The sequence below is a fragment of the Maniola hyperantus genome, chromosome 8, assembly GCF_902806685.2.
Source record: "Maniola hyperantus chromosome 8, iAphHyp1.2, whole genome shotgun sequence".
NCBI lineage: Eukaryota > Metazoa > Arthropoda > Insecta > Lepidoptera > Nymphalidae > Maniola > Maniola hyperantus.
In genome coordinates this window covers 14373774-14391993 of record NC_048543.1, presented here as the reverse complement: position 1 = coordinate 14391993, position 18220 = coordinate 14373774, and the positions used below count along the sequence as shown (strand labels likewise).

At 35.8% G+C, this 18220-nt stretch overlaps 1 protein-coding gene across 1 annotated transcript in view; it reads right to left on the bottom strand.

Annotated features, from left to right (window-relative positions):
• The window catches only part of GABA-B-R3 (gamma-aminobutyric acid type B receptor subunit 3), a 97200-nt gene extending 89516 nt beyond the window's left edge, over nt 1-7684 (bottom strand). The window contains exon 1 of the mRNA XM_069500115.1: nt 7322-7684. The gene's annotated coding sequence lies outside the window, so the exon portion shown is untranslated. The remainder of the gene's footprint in view (nt 1-7321) is intronic.
• Between the last annotated feature and the right edge of the window lie 10536 nt (nt 7685-18220).

Here is an 18220-nt window from a genome sequence, read left to right as displayed (position 1 = left end):
AAAACGAGACAGATTTATGTGAGAGATATAACTCTGTCTTAAGTCTAAGCAAAGTGAGAGTGCGCTCTATAGATCTCACCCTCAGAGTGAGAAGGGTTTGGCCTTAGTCTACCACGCTGGCCATGTGCGGATTGGTAGACTTCACACACCTTTGAGAACATAATGAAGAACTCTCAGGCATGCAGGTTTCCTCACGATGTTTTCCTTCATCGTTAAAGCAAGTAATATTTAATTAGGTGCTTACGTTGACGTACGTATGACGTTTTGTCCCCGTTCGCACGTTCATAATGGCCTTAGTATAAGTAAAAATAGAGCTCATAATCTATGATAATATTAACTACTTGGTACTTTAAACCGCCTCGAAAAAAGATCTCTACAAAGCAGCTGTTGTGTTTAGCGACCATTTTAAATACGAACTGAGTTACTTCCTACCGAAGAGAGACCTGAGTTTCTCGAGTCGCGCCAAAAGAAGTTTTAGTTCAAGAATTTTGTAGAACAAGTAAAAAGGTAAAAGTGGAACAAAAAAAACCGGCCAAGGGCGAGTCAGGCTCGCGCACCGAGGGTTCCGTACTATAGTCGTATTTTTACGACATTTTGCACGATAGTTCAAAAACTATGAAGTATAAAAATAAATAAAAATCTGTTTTAGAATGCACAGGTGAAGTCCTTTCATGTGATACCCCACTTGATATAGCCTATCTTAATTCGAAAATTGAACATACTAATTATTAGTTCATGACCACAATTTTTTTTTTATGTGATGTAAAAACAAATTCACGGTTTTCAGATTTTCCACCTGCCAAATTTCATGATTCCAGCTCAACGGGAAGTATCCTGTAGATTTCTTGACAGACAGACAACAAAGTGATCCTATAAGGTATTGGTACAATTTGCAAGATTCTTAGGGGTGTGATCGACTGCTCTGAACTACACAACAAGCTCTGCTGCGTTTATGCACCCTCTAATTACAGCTATCTCCGCCACCGCTCTAAATTTTTCGTAAGTCCGTTTAGTCGCACGTTAGCGCGCTCCAGATCACCCATACCGCGCACTTTGGCTGCGCTCAATGCACTGCTGAAGGAGTCCCCTCGCTGTGAAATATTTGCTGACAAATGGGCTGACCTCATGGGTCAGATCTTGCACTTTTGTGAAAATTTATAATTTTGCTTTTTAAAATTTATAATTTTAACAATTTTTGTAAGTATGTTTATGTTAGTTTGTACTCGTAGTTTAATTAGTGTAATTGGCTTTATGGCCGTTCTAATTAAATAATAATCAATAAATAATAATAATAATAATAAATAATAAGGGTTCCGTTTTTCCTTTTGAGGTACGGAACCTAAAAATGTCACACATTAGGTATGAGATGGCGGCGCGGCGTTGCATACACTGCCCTACTTATGGATGCATCTAGGCGTGAACAACGGCTGTCCATGACCGTTGAGCTACTTGTTATAATCTTTGATGGTTTTTATAATCGCGTGGAAACTCTTTAATTTTCCGGGATAAAAAGTAGCCTATGTGATAATCCATGGTGTAATCTATCTCTCTTCCAAATTTCATTCAAATCCGTTTAGCTGTTTTTGTGTGATTGAGTAACAAACATCCAAATATCCAAACATCCAAACATCCACACTTTCACATTTATAATATTACTAGCTGATGCCCGCGACTGATTTAGGTTTTTAAAATTCCCGTGGGAACTCTTTGATTTTCTGGGATAAAAAGTAGGCTATGTTTTAATGCAGGGTATAATCTATCTCTATTTCAAATTTCAGCCAAATCCGTCCAGTAGTTTTTGCGTGAAGGAGTAACAAAAATACACACCCACACACACACATACAAACTTTTGCCTTTATAATATTAATCGGGATAATTAGGATTAGGATATTAGGATTAGGATTAGGAATTAGGATTACTTAGAATAAAAAAGTTCGTGGTCGGTCACTCTAGTATACTGAAAACAAAACATTGAGGTCGCCAAAGTATATAAAGCTCCCCCGCTAAGCCAAAGTAAATAAAACTTAGTTTGAATTTGACTAATTTATCTAAATATCATCGCGCTTTGATTGTAACTCGAATCAAGTAAAATATAATTAGCCAAAATCAACCCTATCGCTAACGTGGTAGGGTATGAATTAATTATTTTTATAGAGAATATTCAGCCTTGGTAAATTCTTGCTATAAAGAGTAATGCAGACATTAGATAGGACAAGAATCACTACCCAATTATATCCTACTAATATTATAAAAAATGTGAAAGTGTGGATGTTTGGATGTTTGTTCAATCACGCAAAAACGGATTTGGATGAAATTTGGAATGGGGTTAGATTAACACATAGGCTACTTTTATCCCGGAAAATCGAAGAGTTTCTGCGGGATTTTGAAAAATGTAAATCCACGCGTACGAAGTCGCGGGCATCAGCTAGTAGGTATTATTATCTTTCGATCACATCGCAACGGGGCAAAGGATCAACATGATTTTTTAACCGACTTCAAAAAAAGGAGGAGGTTCTCAATTCGTCGGAATCTTTTTTTTTTTTTTTTTTTATGTATGTTCCCCGATTACTCGAAAACGCCTGGACCGATTTTGAAAATTCTTTTTTTGTTTGAAAGGGTATACTTCAAAGTTGGTCCCATTTCAATTTGGTGAAGATCTGATGAACATCTTCGAAGATAGATACTGGAACTCCTCAACGGATAAGAGTAAATTGCTCGCGATCAGTGTAATAGCTTAGTAAACAGTAGATTTTTAACCAGTCATAGCATAATTCCATGGGGCCACTAAAAATTGTGAAATAAAAAAATTTTACAAAAAAAATAAAAACCGACTTCGTTACACAAACACTAAAAATTGAAAAATAATTTAATTTATTACCGATTATATTATGTATACAAGAGTTAATATAGTTCCATAATAATATTTTTTGGGGTCGGTGCCAATGAGGTGCCATTGTGGAGTCCCATAAAAATATGAAGTCTAGACGATTCGCGCAGCTAAAGCTAATTGGCACCGGCACCAAAAAGTATTATTATGGAACTATATTAACTCTTGTATACATAATATAATCGGTAATAAATTAAATTATTTTTCAATTTTTAGTGTTTGTGTAACGAAGTCGGTTTTTATTTTTTTTGTAAATTTTTTTTTGAATGGATATAGTTTAAGGTCTGAAAAGTGACATAGGCTATTTTTATCCCGAAAAACCAAAGGGTTTCCAGGGGCTTTTAAAAACCTAAATACAAAGTAGTCAATTATAATTAATACTTTAGTAACGTAAAGTCTCTTTTCATTGAAGTCTTAGTTTAGTATACTATCTACTAGTCTACTACCTAGGACGGACTAAAAAGTTAGTGAATGGGGTGAGCTAGAAAAAAAAGTGGCTGCCAAAGAAAGATATGACGAGATAATATTATTTCAGAGAAATGCAGAGCCTCAATAGCTCAACGGGTAAAGGAGTGGACTGAAAACCGAAAGGTCGACGGTTCAAACCCCGTCCGTTGCACTATTGTCGTACCTATACTCCTAGCACAAGCTTGACGCTTAGTTGGAGAGGAAAGGGGAATATTAGTCATTTAACATGGCTAATATTCTTTAAGGCTCAGACTTACACTGGAATTCAAAGGCAAGATAGGGGCTTCTTTAGGGGACTATTCAGATGACATATTGTGTTATATTCAACCTTAATGCATTGCATACTAGACCAGCGGCGTGGTAGACCATGCTATTTCAGTCATAGTCGGTAGTGGTGGTGATGATGATGACGATTTTTAAGTCGCTTCAATATCTCGTGTGTGTACTAGGCTTTATAAATATCCTGTCGCGTTAATACCCAATTTCAAGAGCGTCACTCTAAACTCTGTAAATGTTAAATGTAAAGCGAAAAGTAATTTTGGTGTTGACGTTGAATTTGTTACCTATTAGAATACCTCTCTTGGTGATAAATAAGCGATTCCTTGTTTATCACTACCCATATTTTCAGTATACATATTATAAATGTGAAAGTGTTTTTTTTTTGAAGAATATTAGCCATGTTAAATGACTAATATTCCCCTTTCCTCTCCAACTAAGCGTCAGGCTTGTGCTAGGAGTAGGTACGACAATAGTGCAACGGGCGGGGTTTGAACCGTCGACCTTTCGGTTTTCAGTCCACTAATTTACCAGTTGAGCTATTGAGGCTCTGTAGTTTGTCCTTGAATCACGTCGTAACGGAGCAACGGATCAACGTGATTTTTTGCATGCCTAAAGTTTAAGACTTGGAGAGTGACATAGGCTACTTTTATCCCGGAAAATCAAAGAGTTGCCACGGAATTTTTAAAAATCTTAACCTAACGTCGCGGGCATCAGCTAGTACGATTACAAAAGAGAATTGCATTCGCTAATGACAATTGCCGTTTCACCTTCAAACTAGCAATTTTTGTTTTGGCGTTTGGTTTTGGCGCAATTTATTGACATTTGATCAGCTGATACTAATTACTAACACACACTTTTAGTACTTTAACGTACTAGGGTAAAGGACTCCAGTAAATGAACGAATGTCTACGTCATAATAGCTATCTGCATGCAAAATTTCAGCCCGATCCGTCCAGTAGTTTGAGCTATGCGTTGAAGTCCTGATATCCTCTAACTTTTCGGAGTTAGGTAAGTAAGTAAGTAAATGTCACTTGCTTTAACGGTGAAGGAAAACATCGTGAGGAAACCTGCATGCTTGAGAGTTCTCCATAATATTCTCAAAGGTGTGTGAAGTCTGCCAATCCGCACTTGGTCAGGACTATGGCCAAAATCCTTCTCACTCTGAAAGAAGACCCGTGCTCTGTAGTGAGCCATCGATGGATTGATGATGATGATGATGATGTACTCTAAAAGAGCAGCCCCCCAAATGTGTAAGAATAACCGTTTCATGGCTATCGCAATCGTCAAGAAAATCTGCCCTATGATTGGCTGTGAAAAAATGTAAACACCGAATCAACCAATCAAAGGGCAGAATTTCTTGACGATTACGATAGCGATGAAATGGTTATTCTTACACAATCAGGGGGCTGATCTTTCTTTGCAAGCCTGTCGTGATCAAGCAGAAAAAAATACGTTTCCCGACCCTCGTTTATGCTGCTTAGTGTTGTAGTGTCAACAGCAATCCGTATTTCGTAAAAAAGGCTGGATAGCTATTTATCAACGTCAGTAGATTCGCCGAAACTATTTTGCAAAATCCAACTCCTAAATGGGTAAAAAACTTGTGTTTTTTTTTTTAAATCTTCTTCTAAATATATAAAAGGAAAAGGTGACTGACTGACTGACTGACTGACTGATTGATCTATCAACGCACAGCTGAAACTATTGAACGGATCTGGCTGAAATTTGGCATGCAGCTAGCTATTATGACGAAGGCATCCGCTAAGAAAGGATTTTTGAAAATTCAACCCCTAAGGGGATGAAATAGAGGTTTGAAATTTGTGTAGTCCACGCTGACGAAGTTGAGAACATAAGCTAGTCTAAATAAATAAAAGTAAAAGGTGACTGACTGACTGACTGATCTATCAACGCACAGCTCAAACTACCAGACGGATGCGGCTGCTGAATTTTGGCATGCAGATAGCTTTTATGATGTAGTCATCCGCTAAGAAAGGATTTGTGAAAATTCAATAAGGGGATAAAAAATTTCAAATTTGTGTAATCCACGCGGACGAAGCCGCGGGCGTAAGCTATTATTAAATATTTGTAAAAGCTCTTAGTTAGAATTATTCATATTACTTAATTCAAAAAAGTGGCTAGGTATAGCTTGCAAAGATCTTCCAAGAATAAAGAACTTTATACACCTAATTTATATTCTACGCGTGGGATTCTGCTCAGACTTTAGTCGTACTGACGTTGGATATAAAATATCTGAACTTTAGAAAATACGACCTTTACTGCATGTCTTAAGAAAACTAAGTATTTTAGTAAAAATAATATTATTTATAATGTTAAATTAATATGATAGCTTAGAGGCTAGGCTTCTAATCGGAGGTCGGGGGTTCGATCCCGGGTACACACCACTAACTTTTCGGAATTATGTGCATTTTAAGTAGTTAAATAATTAATGTCTTGCTTTAACGGTAAAAGAAAACAATAGTGAGGAAACCTGCATGCCTGAGAGTTTTCCGTAATGTTCTCAAGGGTGTGTGAAGTCTACAAATCCGCACATGGCCAGCGTGGTAGACTAGACAAAAAATAATCATTTTGTCACGTTCTAATAAGAGTTTAAATGCATTTAGCCATCTCGCTCTAACAGCAAGAGTCACAATAGGGCTACTTCTACAGGTATTTATTCTGAGGCTGGTCAAGTGGCATGAATTAGAACACCAGTATTATACTTACTTAATTAAAAGCAAAGTCCTGACGATGTTACAAAAGGTTTTGATAGTTTATACCAGCCATACTCAAAATACTCAAAATGTGCTGTAGGAGTCTATGCACTAACTAGGTGGGCTTCCTATTCGAGAAGTCCGGAGTTCGACGCCAAGCACGCACCTCAAACTGGGTATTTTACACTTTTTTGAAAAGTGTCTTGATTTGATCCTATAGTGACATTAAACCAAAGAAATTACAAAAATTTTACTCGATCGATAAGTGCAATAAAAATGCATTTAAATTTTGCATTCCAAATTTCACCGCTAAAACTCTACCCGGCTTTTTTTATTTTTAAAGTTCGTGACCTGTCATGACGTTACACGACTTGGTAAGTAACGGTATTTTCTTAGTGAAATACATATAAAATTTCAATCCATGTGACGTCACAGTCGGAATTAACATGGCGTCTAAGATATCATGCATTTTGGATATTTGACTTCTTTTATTTGTTCTACAAATAAAAAAATGAAATCTTTAAACTGAATTATAAAATTCATTATAATATAATTTTATAAAATGAAATTAACATTCTTCGATTGCTTGTTACTAATAGGTACAATCTTGTTCATACATTTTTAGATTTTTTCTCGCTTGGTGTAAAATACCGTATTCTAAACAATTAAATATCAGACGCTCTAACGGTGAAGGCAAACATCGTGAGGAAATCTACAATGCAATTTTCTCAAAGGTGTGTGAAGTCTGCCAACCTGCACTTGGTCAGCGTGGTGGTCAATGTGATCTGATGTCATTATCTTTAGAATCTTAATATAAAAATGTTTCTACCCATGTCCGTTATAGACTTTGAAACCATCTAACCGATGTGCTCAAAAAATCGGTTTTATTAGAAAGACAATAATGCAAAGATGGTTTTAGACCACTGAAACAATAATGTTCAGCACTTTTTTAGCGTAGCAATAAAATAATCACACTTACCATATTCTGCATACAGCATCATCAGCATTTACATTTTGAATTTTATTCTTACAACAAGTTGCTAAAGCATATTTTCCAATGCACAAAATAAAATTCACAGTTTTTTCTATAATAACCAAATTACATTTTTGACTATGTTATCAAAAGTTTCGATAGTAAATGTTTTTACCACAGTATTATTTTCGAAATTGTAGTGATTGTTCGAAAATGAAGTTTGTAGTTTACTTTAAAAATAAGGTTATTAAGTAAATTATCTAAATAGTAATATTACTTATTATGTGTCAAATATATCGGTAAAATGAAAGTTCGTAGTTTACCGCGTAGCGCGTAGCAGCCAACGTAGCTGGGGTACGCTACGGTAGCTACGGATGCTACGGCGCGACTGAGGCTGTATTGCTCTGGCTCTACGTCATAATGGCGCTAATTCGGTTGTACACTAAACCTCAGTTAAACTAACTCGACATGACTATGGTCCAGTTGCATGACGGGTGGTCAAAATTACGTTACGGTTACGGTTAAACTAAGACCACCCAATAAAAAGCGAAATGGGTCTCAAAAGTTAGTGCTCATATACCTACATATTAATGATAAATTAGTTATCTATATAAAATTTATAGACTAGCACTTGGCTGCAATCAGAACTCATAGCAAGTGATGATGCCGCCTAAGATCGAGCGCGCTTGTCTTGAAGATGCCATTCACTCTCGACTTGAAGGTACCCATATTAAAATTGAAGCGTAACACTGATGCTGGAAGGGCGTTCCATATCCTACCAGTTTGAATAAGAAGCGAGGAGGCAAATCGCTTCGTACGAATCCCAGGAATTTCGACTAAGTATGTACGGGTGCAGACCTTGTCGATGCCTTGCGGTGCGATAGTAGAAAATTATTGTCAAAAGTTAACAAATCCAGACTTGTGCAACCGATTTTGCTTTTATTGACAAATTAACAATCCAATAAAATAAAAAAACCAACAAATATTTGATTTTTGAAAATTCAACCCCTAAAGGAAGTAAAATAGGGGTTTGAAATTTGTGTAGTGCACGCGAACAATTCGCGAAAATAAGCTAGTTTACTTATATTCCATGCTGACTGTACGTGGCCTTTTCAGTATATCATAGTAAACCGCCTACAGCCCTTCTCTGAAGGGAGTTTATCTCAATTAGACTTCAGTGCGACTTCAGTAATTAACTTACGAGTATCTATTGTGATTGCGACGAGACGTCTTTCATTACTAGCTCTAAGTATCTAACATTGATAGAAAATATACTTACTGTGTTTGTGTTGTTAAGGTGACGCAGTACCTTATATTGTATGAGAAAGGTGAGAGCCACCATTATTTTCACCAAAATCAAGCGCGCGAAAAGGGTTTAAGAAAAGTGTCTTTGAGTAAAAAATATTAAAGGTACATTATGTTTGCGAAGTAAAGATTGCAAAATAAACCCTATTTTATTTAATTTAATTTAATTTAATTTAATTTAATTTAATTTAATTTAATTTAATTTAATTTAATTTAATTTAATTTAATTTAATTTAATTTAATTTAATTTAATTTAATTTAATTTAATTTAATTTAATTTAATTTAATTTAATTTAATTTAATTTAATTTAATTTAATTTAATTTAATTTAATTTAATTTATTTTAATTTAATTTAATTTAATTTAATTTAATTTAATTTAATTTAATTTAATTTTATTTTATTTAATTTAATTTAATTTAATTTAATTTAATTTAATTTAATTTAATTTAATTTAATTTATTTAATTTAATTTAATTTAATTTAATTTAATTTAATTTAATTTAATTTAATTTAATTTAATTTAATTTAATTTAATTTAATTTAATTTAATTTAATTTAATTAATTTAATTTAATTTAATTTAATTTAATTTAATTTAATTTAATTTAATTTAATTTTATTTTATTTTATTTTATTTTATTTTATTTAATTTTATTTAATTTTATTTTATTTTATTTTATTTTATTTTATTTTATTTTATTTTATTTTATTTTATTTTATTTTATTTTATTTTATTTTATTTTATTTTATTTTATTTTATTTTATTTTATTTTATTTTATTTTATTTTATTTTATTTTATTTTATTTTATTTTATTTTATTATATAGGCCCACAAAACAGGTTTCAGCTAAATGGTCCAAATAAAAAAAACAATAGATTAAGATCTAAGCGCTATCATCTTTCAGTGAAAAATCCTGTGAATAATTGACTGTGAGGAAAATACATTCACCACATACACACACACCTTTTAAGCCTCAATAGCTCAACCGGTAAAGGAGTGGACTGAAAAACCGAAAGGTCGACGGTTCAAACCCCGCCCGTTGCACTATTGTCGTACCTACTCCTAGCACAAGCCTGACGCTTAGTTGGAGAGGAAAGGAGAGTATTAGTCATTTGACATGGCTTTTTAACCGACTTCAAAAAAAGGAGGAGGTTCTCAATTCGTCGGAATCTTTTTAATAAATAAAAAAATAACATGAAAATTATTTAGAAATTTCCTTGAAGTGTAGGTAAAACATTATAAAAATATTATTGTGATTGTAGCAATGCGATTTAGATCATCATCGGCAAGCGATAGACGTCCACAGCTGGCCATAGGTCTCTTAAGTAGGGACTTGTACATGCCACGGTTTAGCGCCGCTTGAGTCCAGCGGCTCCGTGCGACTCGCCTCGCCTCGACTTGATGTCGTCTGTCAACCTGGTGGGAGGTCTTCGAACGCTGCGCCTTCCGGTGCGAGTTCGCCATTTTAGCACCTTGGGACCCTAACCGAAAACCTATTGATAAAGAATTAGTAGGTAGATGACAAATTACGAGCAAAATGATATCGCTCGTGGCTCGCTAAGTGGCCAGGTTTGCACACATGTACACATCTATGTCTTCAGTTTATTATAAACCTTGATACTTGCACCTAAAATGACTTTTGTAAATAATAATTTGAAATAAGATCAAACTATCATTTTTGCTTTTATTTTCGGGCCGCTTTTGAAGCACTTATTATAATAATCCTGTAGATATTCATTTCGCGGCGAAAAATTCTGGAAAACCTGATAGAAATTTGGGCAATGCGATTAGATATCACTACATTTAATGCAGATAATTACGCCTGCAATGTGACGTAAACTGTCAGGAACTAAATAATTATGTAATGTTTCAAAGATTGCAATTTTCTATCTTTGATTTATATTAAGCGATAGTCTTTTGTGTTATATAATAATAATGAATCAAATTATTATGATAAACTTTGTCCTTGGATGGATGTCTCGGATATCAATAGTAAGAGAAAAAATCACGCAAAAAAAACTTTTTCTTCTTGAATTCTATTATTAAATATTATTCTTCTTCTCATGAATAGAACATTGAACTATTATGTTCTAAAAGAAAAAAGTATAGCCACAGAATATACTCGTCTACTAGGTATATTTAACGCTCTCTCTGTCACCGTAATCCCATACAAATGACAGAGCCAAAAATCTCAGTGGGCGTGAACCATTTTGAGCCACCAATCAATCACAAACATGTTTTCTAAAAACATTCTATATTCATAAGCCTCAATAGCTCAACGGGTAGAGGAGTGGACTGAAACCCGACGGACCGAAAGGTCGACGGTTCAAATTCCGCCCGTTGCACTATTGTCGTACCTACTCCTAGCACAAGCTTGACGCTTAGTTGGAGAGGAAAGAGGAGTATTAGTCATTTAACATGGCTAATATTCCTTTTTTTTAAATAAAAAAATCACAAACAGTTTCGTTCGGGTATGATGGCTCAAAATGGTTAAAGCCCAATGAAATTTTTTGGCTCTATCATTTGTATGTGTTCAGTCAGTGTTCAATCTCTGTCAATAACAACCGCGTATTGTGCTAAAACGTAAAATCGCTGACTCGGCCCGCGTGCCGCGCCGGACGTACCGCGTGCGTCATAATGACCCAGTTACCGCGATTCGGACTGTGAAATACATATTATTTTAAATTAAAATATTGTATTGCAGCTATACTAGTTGTATACTGCAACAATGGGCGAGCATCAAAAAGTTAAATTAACTACGGATACTGAGCGATTATTATATACGAAACTCACCCAAGTGTCAGAAGAGAACGTGAATATTTATAAAGCACTAAAGGAAAAAAAGCTGGAAAATGAAAACCTTCAGCTCAGTATAAAAACCATGAATGAGCAGATTTTAGAGCTGCAAAGGCAAATTGAAGCCCTGTCAGGATCGAAATCAACTAGATATTCCGAGCATATTGGCTCTACTCAAAAGAGCTCAACTGAACCGGTTGATTACTGTACTGATGAGGAAGAGCTCGCTAAAGAAACTGAATGGATTAGAGTAAAAGGCAGGAAAAAAAGGAAGTTGAACACGTCTCCCATTCAGACTCAGGAATCTGATACTGAAAATAAACATGAAGGAAGGAAACCTAAAAAAATGCCTCAGCCGCCCCCCATTATCGTATCGGCTGTGATAGACTATCAATCGTTTTACGATTTAATAACTGCAAGTCTGCCGAGTGACAACTCATCTGAGGACTCATTCACCGTGAAGATGATGGGTAAGGAGACAGTTAAAATTAATACAAAAAATGAAGACGCTTATAAAACTATTAGTAAGCTCTTAACCCAAAATAATTGTATTTGGCATTCCTACGAGAATAAGCAGGAAAGGCCAATAAGAGTTATGGCAAAAAAATTGCATTATACATGCCAACCGAGTAGAATAATGGAAGACCTCACAAATAAAGGATTTAAAATAGAAGACGTGGCAAACAAATTAAGATGGCAGAGCAAGGAGCCACTCAATATGTTTATGCTTACGTTTAATCACGATGAGGATATCAACAAGATCCACAATATTAAGTCTATCCTAGGATGCAAGGTAGAAATACAACCCCTAAAAACATCGAAGTTAGTACCTCAATGTAAAAGGTGTCAATCTTATGGACACACACAAAAATACTGCTCTCGGGAACCACGGTGTGTAAAATGCACCGGAAAACACCTCACTAAAGACTGCAAAAAACCAGCAGATGAGAAACCAAAGTGTGTGCATTGCGGTGGATCACACCCAGCAAATTATAGGGTGTATGATAGCCAAAGAAATGCAAAGCATAAGAAAAAATAATACTAAAAAGTCATCAGCACCATATAGACAGCAACAAGAATCCGCAGCAAGTAGAGGAAAACTAGGAACTAATGATAATATTACCAAAAAACAAGAGATTCCAAAAAATACTACGTCAAATAAAATGACATATGCTCAAACTGTTGCAGCTAAATCTAACATACAGACACATAACAATCTTGAAAGTAAACTAGATTCAATTTTAAAATACATGTCTTCCTTTGATGAGCGACTAAAAAAACTTGAAGATAGCACCAAAAAAGCTACAATTAAATCGAAATAATGAATAATAATATCCTCAAAATTATGGCTTGGAACTCTAACGGACTACTCCAACATAAGCACGAGCTAGAAGTAGTCCTGAATATGGAAAATATTGACGTGTGTCTGATATCCGAGACACACTTCACTAAAGAGTCATTCGTTAGATTTAAAGGATATAAAGTCTACCATGCGTTACATCCTAATAATACAGCTAGGGGTGGCAGTGCTGTAATTATCAAAGAAAATCTCTACCACTTCCAGGAAAGCAAATATGAAGAACAAGAAATTCAAGCTGTGGCCATACACGTACAAACAAAGCTGTATCCAATTATAGTAGTAGCTATATATTGTCCGCCAAGGCACTCAGTAAAAAAAGATAAATATGTTAGTTTTCTAGAACAATATGGAAATAAGTTTATCGTAGGAGGTGACTTCAACGCTAAAAATACCTATTGGGGATCTAGATTAACTACGACTAAAGGAAAAGAACTACTAGAAGCAATTAAGCAACTGAAATGTAATGTAGCTAGCACTGGAAAACCAACATACTGGCCGACTGACCCTGGTAAAACTCCAGACCTAATAGACTTCTTTATCTACAAAAATATATCACCTAAATATCTTAGAATTGAAGAACGACATGACATGAGCTCTGATCATTCTCCAATATTACTTACACTAAGCGAAACAATCTTATTTAAAGAATCTACTCCGACCTTAGCAAGTAAAAAGACGGACTGGGAAGGCTTTAAACAAGAACTGAATTACAGCATTAATCTAAAAGTACCATTAAAATGTCCAGGACAACTAAATGAAGAGGTCAATCAATTTGTTGTAGACATACAACAGGCGGCCTGGAAAAATACTCCATCACAATATAAAAATATACCTAAAAGTACAGTGTATCCGAAACATATATTAAACCTAATAACTGAAAAGAGAAGGGCAAGAAATAGATGGCATCAGACTAGATCTCCATTAGATAAAAGAATATTGAATAAACTTACAAAAAAAATCAAGCGCGAAATCAAAAAGTATGAACAAATAACTATGGACAATTACCTTCAAAATTTGACAAATGACCGGAGCACCAATTATTCACTCTGGAAAGCGACAAAGAATATGGACAAGTCACTAATGCATATTCCCCCAATTAAAAAAGAAAACAATGAGTGGGCGATAAATAACGACCAAAAGGCTAAACGATTTGCAGAACACTTAGAGAATATATTTCAGCCATACGAAGGAGAAGAAATTGATAAAGACTCTACTAGGGAAATCAAGGAAGATGTAGACATCAAACTAGTGACACCCAATGAAATATGTAGAGAAATAAAGCTCAAATTGGGTCCCAAGAAAGCTCCTGGATATGATTTAATTACGAGAGAAATTTTATTAAACCTTCCAAGGAAAGCCATAGTTAAGCTCACCACAATAATAAACGCTGCATTTAGGCTCAGGTACGTGCCTAATGTGTGGAAAGTGGCCGAGGTCATTATGATAGCTAAGCCAGGAAAACCACCTCATGAAGCAACATCATATAGGCCTATCTCTTTGTTGCCTATTATGTCAAAACTATTTGAAAAGCTCCTACTGAAGAGGATGAAACCAATATTAGAAAACAAAAACCTGATACCAGATCATCAGTTTGGATTCAGAGAGAAACATTCAACTATTGATCAAGTACATAGAATTGTTAACACCATAGAAAAAACAATTGAAGAAAAGAAAGTTTGTTCCACGGTATTTCTTGATATTGAAAAGGCTTTTGATAAAGTTTGGCATGAAGGTCTTATTCATAAAATTAGAAACGAGCTACCCAAATCATTCGCAGATATCCTGGAATCATACATAACAGATAGAGCATTTAGAGTAAGACAAGAAGATGCCTACTCTGAGCTTAAATGTATAAAAGCTGGAGTTCCGCAAGGGAGTGTTTTAGGGCCGGTCCTGTACCTATTATATACCTGCGATATTCCAGACCTTGAAAACAATACTATTGCCACTTTTGCTGATGATACTGCCATTATGGCCGTAGGAGGCACACATGAAGAGGCAGTGGGTAACGTACAAATAGCGCTAAATAAAGTCTATAAATGGACTAAAAAGTGGAGAATAAAGCTAAATGAATCAAAGTCAGTTCATATAGATTTCACAAATAAAACAAAAAAGTATCACGCTGTCTTCATAAACGACCAAAAAATCTCCTACGTGGATACAGCTAAATACCTTGGTATGACACTTGATGTGAAGTTGCGCTGGAAAGCTCATGTCAAGAAAAAAAGGAAAGAACTTGATATAAAGTATAAACAGATGTATTGGCTACTTGGTAGATATTCCTCGCTGTCAATACACAACAAGATTCTTTTGTACAGACAAGTCCTGATGCCCATTTGGACTTATGGCATACAGCTGTGGGGCTGTACCAAAAAAAGTAACATCCAAATCATCCAACGGTTCCAAAACAAAGTACTCAGGAATATTGTAAATGCACCCTGGTACATCAGAAATGATGATATTCATAGGGACCTTCAAATTGAATACGTCCATAAAGTTATCACCAAATCTGCCAAAGCCCACGACTATAGGCTTCACCACCACGTTAACGTTGAAGCAATCCAGCTGCTTGACGTAACGGAGACAGTGAGAAGACTAAAAAGGACCAAACCTTTTGAGTTAGTGTATAGTGATTAGTGATAGTGTACATAGTGTAAGCGCTGAAAGAACACGTGAACAAAGTGTCATATCTCAAATCAAGAAAGACTAAGATGCGTCAGTGGACAATTTCTTAGTATATAAGATAATTTATAAGTTTAGGTTAAAATAAAATTACTTATTAGTCATACATTAGGCTAGATCGTAATATAATTGAGTAGCTAATTGGCACTCAACAATAAGGAAAAAAAAAAAAAAAAAAAATCATTTGTATGGGATGAAGTAACAGAGATAGCGTTATACTAACTTCTTTCCTTAGATAGAATACCTGGAAGTACTCTGTGGTATGACTACAAAACTGTACCTTATGCGTGTTCTGACTAAACAAGTAACCGTCAGTCACTATAGTAAGACTGACACGCAGCCCGCAGGTAACCTTCGCTTAGATTTAATCTTGGAAAAATACGATAAATTTCGCCAGTATCAACTGGAATAATCGTAATTGCAATTTATCACAATCATATTGTTTTGTGCTAAGAAACGCACTGATTTGACACAAGTTAACGACTGTGCAATCTAAGTACCTGTGATGAAATACTTTCTTCAATAGACACCTGAATTTGTTTGTTTAAGGAAAGCGTAATCTATGGCCGATCCTATCAATCAAAGACCCATTCTCTACATGTAGGCTTAGTACAATATTTTGTGAGCCTCGACAACGTTGACAGATTTCGAGTATCGAAATCATCATCATCATTATCAACCGATAGACGTCCACTGCCGGACATAGGTCTCTTGTAGGGACTTCCACATGCCACGATCTTGCGCCGCTTGAATCCAGCGGCTCCCTGCGACTCGTCTGATGTCGTCCATCCACCTAGTGGGGGGGGGGGTCTTCCAACACTGCGTCTTCCGGCGCGAGGTCGCCATTCTAGCGCCTTGGGACCCCAACGTCTATCGGTTCAAAATACTATACAGTTAATGTAAAATCACACCCTCGACACTCCATACAAGCGAAATGTTTTAATTACCTATTATTAATATCGGAACACCGGCCTGTGTGCACACATACAAGCGAACTGTTTAAACTACCCGTTACTACTACCGGAACACCGGCCTGTCCACAACGATAGGGCTGAGGTGTGAGCGAATCCGATCAAGCAGGACAAGCTATATACGTAAGCAACATCAGCGCTTCTCGCTCGCGTAACGCTACGTCACAGTTTTGTGACAAATCGACCTACACTGGCAGGCGTCAAATGATAGGCTAGGTAGGCTATGAAACGACTAGGTATATGATTTCATGTGAAATCCGTACTACAGTCGTATTTTTTCAACATTTTGTGCGATAATTCAAAAACTATGATGCATAAAAATAAATAAAAATCTGTTTTAGAATGCACAGGTGAAGACCTTTCATAATGATTCCCCACTTGATAAAGTTCGCTTACTTCGAAAATTGAAAATACTAATTATTAGTTCATTCTACAATTTAATTGTTTTGGTGTGGTGTAACCACAAATTCACGGTTTTCAGATTTTTCTCCGAATGTCAGCTATAAGACCTACCTACCTGCTAAATTTCATGATTCTAGGTCAACGGGAAGTACCCTGTAGGTTTCTTGACAGACCGACAGATAGACAGACAACTAAGTGATCCTATAAGGATTCCGTTTTTCCTTTTGGGGTACGGAACCCTAAAAAAAAAGTTAGCGTAGCCCTTAGACGGCGAGCTCCTCTGAATAGCTGCATGACGTCTTCGGCGCGACGTCGGAAGACGACGTCATTGGATGACGTCGGATGACGTCGACAGCACAGTATTTTGCGTTTGCCTTACTTAACCGTAACGGCGATTACGCACTGCACTTTCGTCATTCGAGTTCTATCCGTCATCCGTAAGAATACCAGCGATTATCTACTAGGTACATATGTTAGCTTTACATATACCAGCTCCCATATAAAACAAAAAGGAACGTATTGTCACGGACTCGGATCGGATGAGTGTGTAACCGCCGTTAAGGAAAACATCTTGAGGAAACCGGCATGTCCGAGAGATCTCCGAAATATATGCTCAAAGAAGTGTGAAGTCTGCCAATACGGTATTTGCCTATGTCAAAAAAAAACTATTTCTTATTAGTCTTCCAAAATACGTAAAATCCACGTCCTTTTTAAGTATAACCATTTTAAATTATCGATTAAACTATAAAGCACGGCAAATCATTGTGACGTCACATGCCAGTATTTCATAGATGCTCGCATACTAAGCGCATGTTTTGACGTTTAATAAAAAGAGACTGATTTGACTAGTTGTCAAACACCGGATTCGCACTTGGCTATTAGGTGGACATCTCAATCTGAGAGGAGACCTTGCTCGGTTCGGGATGGCGAATGGTTTAGTGATTCTTCTTCTTCTCAATCGTTCACTCTTGACAGAGTGGTCGTGGCTATGAATTCTTCACTGCTGCTCGCACGATCTCAGTCCAGCGACTTAGTGATAATAGTGATATAATACTAAAACGACTTTAAAAAACGGTGTTTTAGACCAACTTTGCCCTGATGGTGAAAGATCTTACTATTACAATTCTCGTACTAAGTTACAGTACGCTTAGTACGATAAACAATATTTTGCGAGCCTCAACAACGTTGCTAGATTTTGAGAGTTGAAACACAATAACGTCAAAGTGAAATGGACCCAAATAGCCTTGAAATGAAGTAAAAAATTCAATGCCACTGATTTTAATTTCGCAACGTTTCCGCTTGGAGCGTTGGTTATAGATGTGTAGACAAACTTGAGCTTTAAAACAAGGCATTTTAAGGTCTAGTTTACTATAACGCGGAAGTGTTT